This window comes from Lathyrus oleraceus, chromosome 6, assembly GCF_024323335.1.
Source record: "Lathyrus oleraceus cultivar Zhongwan6 chromosome 6, CAAS_Psat_ZW6_1.0, whole genome shotgun sequence".
In the NCBI taxonomy this organism is placed as follows: Eukaryota; Viridiplantae; Streptophyta; class Magnoliopsida; order Fabales; family Fabaceae; genus Lathyrus; species Lathyrus oleraceus.
The window spans coordinates 29,641,574-29,644,961 of record NC_066584.1 but is presented as its reverse complement, the minus strand read 5'-3'; the positions used below and the strand labels follow the sequence as shown (position 1 = coordinate 29,644,961).

The 3,388-nt window shown below is 40.6% G+C and overlaps 1 non-coding gene across 1 annotated transcript; it reads left to right on the top strand.

The window, feature by feature from the left end:
* The first annotated feature begins 1,329 nt into the window (after positions 1–1,329).
* On the top strand, positions 1,330–1,436 carry LOC127098959 (small nucleolar RNA R71). Its single transcript, XR_007793639.1, has one exon. It is a non-coding gene; the product is annotated as a small nucleolar RNA R71 (small nucleolar RNA).
* The last annotated feature ends 1,952 nt before the right edge of the window (positions 1,437–3,388 follow it).

The window sequence follows — 3,388 nt, the reverse complement described above, 5'->3', positions numbered from 1 at the left end:
TTTGTGCTTTGAAGTTGAATACTCTGAATGTTTGAGGTATTATGGGTGAATTTGATACCCTTTTGATGCATGTCTTTTTTGTGAATTTTAATGGCATGATTCATGTGGTTACATTTTGATTTGGGGGCAACCCTTGATTACCCTATTTTTTTTGTCTCTAACCTGTTTGTTGAGTTTTTGTAAGGGCTCACATGACTTTTGCAAGGATAACTTGCGTGGTTTCCCACCTTATTTGTGGGATACCCCCTGGAGGTTCATTCCGATTACCTGTACTGACCCACTTTCTTTGATGATGTTAGCTTGGAAGGATCTCAGGGTTTATCGTTCCTTTAATTGCTGTTACCTCGGATCTTCATCCGTGTGGTACTTTTACATTTTTCCCGCATTTTACTGCTTTCCTAGCTGGAAGACCTCGATAGGAGGCAATGTTTTTGTGTTTACTTTATGCAGGTTCCTTCGTCGAGGACTGCCTTTTTGCATGAGCATCCCAAACCCTAACCCTTCATTGATTTTTCTTCTCCTAAACACACGTTTACTCCTTCTACTACAGGTGAGTAAGTCTCCAAAGGTCGAGCATCCGGTAGATTGCGTAGTGACGTCGTTCGTCCAAAACCCAATCCATAACCCCGTAGTTAGCCGAACTACGGCTTGCTCTGATTCTCATTCCAGATGAGATACGTAGGCATAAGACGCGATGTCTTAGCGAGCACACATCCCCCCAACCCATAGGTCAGCCGAGCTACGAAGACTCTGATTCTCATATTCAGATGAGATACGTATGCAGTGGATGCGACATCCGCGCGAGTCATTTTCATTTAACCCCTTTTTTAGTAAACAACACAAGATAAACTCACACCCTTTAGACAAGAACTACAAAAGTGGATCCCGTAGAGTACTACGGATGCGTAGGGGTGCTAATACCTTCCCTTCGTATAACCGACTCCCGAACCCAAGATTTGGTTGCGAGACCTTGTCTTTTCCTTTCCTCTTTTCAGGTTTACTTCGAGCGTTTCCTTTCCCTCCTTTTGGATAAATAACGCATGGTGGCGACTCTTCTGTCATTTTCTTTCGTCGGTTGTTTTTTCGCACACTGTATTTTTCAGGTTGCGACAACATGCACAAAATTCTTAAATTCTGCTTTTTCTGCTGTTTCTCTTCTCTTTCTTCTTCTTTTCCTTCCTTTTCTATACTTTGCTCATTTAAGCATGGGAATTGAAATACCTGCAAAAATAACTCGAACACTTGCGGAATAATCGAAATATAAATGAAAACGGTACGATTTTTGAATGTAAATCAAGGCAAATGTACGATACATTTTCGTGTTATCATAGACCGTGATGTGGACAAAGCCTCATCATGTCTTTGTATCTCTCCCAAGATTCAAAAAGTGATTCGTTATCTTTTTGTTTAAACCCATTTATTTGGGCTCTTAGCATAACAGTCTTACTAGGTGGAAAATATCGTGCTAAGAAAACTTTCTTCAACTTGTTCCACGTAGTGACAGAGTTGGATGGTAGAGACTGGAGCCAAGCTCTAGCTCTATCTCTTAATGAGAAAGGGAAAAAACATAGTCTTATAGCTTCGAGGCTGACACCATTCGCTTTCAATGTGTCTGCATATTGCAAAAACACTGAGAAATGTAAGTTCGGGTCCTCTGTGGGACTACCTAAAAATTGGTTTTGTTGTACGACTGACAACAACGAAGGTTTTAGTTCGAAATTATTTGCCTCGATGGCAGGGGCAACGATGCTGTTATGTGGTTCATCATAAGAAGGGATGGCATAGTACTTGAGAGGACGGTTCTGCGGTCCTTCGGCCATCTCTGGTTGTATAACTGGTTCAGGAATAGGGATATTAGGATCGGGAAGATTTTGCTTCATACGGTGTTCTCGTATCAGGTCTCGTATCCGGCGTTCTAATCTTAGATAACGCTCTGGTTCATCGAATGGTAGCTCTAATTTCTCGCCTTGAGAGCGAGTACTTGGCATACACTCGACAAAATAGAAAGGAAAATAGATTTTTTTGCCTTAGTCTATACTGGGCAACACTGTAGTTACGATATCGACTAAATTGGTCCCCGGCAACAATGCCAAAAACTTGATCGTGAAGATTGGTTTAGCCGGACATGGAATCAGGAACAAACATGATATTATGATAATTAAACATACAATAAGGCATAAGCAATTAGAATGGCAATTAAAATAAAACCTGGAATATAAATCGAAAACTTGGAATGAATGCTAATTCTTGAATTTAAACAATGCCGACATGCTTTGGCAATCGGTACACCATTACAATCAAATTCAGTTGCTCAAAACAAAAATTGTAATAGTCCCCGATGTGGAGAATCTATTACTTTACAAGGTAAATATCTGCTTAAGAAATACTAACAACAAAATCTGACTAAAAAAATGCACCCCGGTCCTTGAAGACAGAAGTCTATATATATACTCCCCACTCCTCCTTAAAAGTAGCCTTGAATATCTACTGGTGGGGAGCGGTTTGTTGAATGAGCAAAAACCGAACGTGGCGAAAATTATGGAGAGGAACAAGGAAGAATGGGTTGGTGGCGGCTGCCACAACCCTAACTCGATCCACGTGGCGGGCGCCACTTTCATGTGTGGTGGGCGCCACATTCTTCTAATGTGGTGGGCGCCACCCTTCTTAAATCCTTGTCGCGGGCTCCACTTTCATGTGTGGTGGGCGCCACCCTTCTTATGTGGTGGGCGCCACCATTCTTTATTTTGCTCCATTTTCTTCCCTTTTTCTTTCCTTTTTGCTATTGTCCCCTTTGCTTGCCTAGACATCTCTTATTCGATAAATACCTAAAATAAACATAAAGCATGGCGTAATACTATGGAAAATCAAGTAAAAAGCAATGCATGTTAAGTCAAATATACGATACATTTTCGCGTTATCAGAAGCTGCAAAGACTTCTGAGGTTACTCTGACTCGAGGTGAGTCATCAACATCTGATCTCACTCTGTTGGTGCTCAAGACTTTTGAAGAGATCCATAAGGAATGACAACTTGTGAGAGACAGATTCGACCAGCAAGATCAAGTCAACTCCATCATCCAGAGCCTGTTTGCCCAGCTACTTCAGAGGATGCCTCCTCCTCAAAACCCTTAGGAACTCTAAGACTATTTGCTTGTACTTGTTAGTTTTAAGAGTTTTTTCCTTTGAGGCTTTCTACTTATATGTTCTCCTTTCTCTGTGCATCTCTCTGAAATTTAAATGAAATTTTGTTTGGCTTCTATGTTTTACTCCTGCTCTTATTTTATTCTTTTTGATTCTGACAAAAGGGGGAGTAAGAAATAACAGCTTTCTGATGAAATAAAATATTTAACTCTCAGAATACACTGCTTACATTCCAATATTATAAATCTA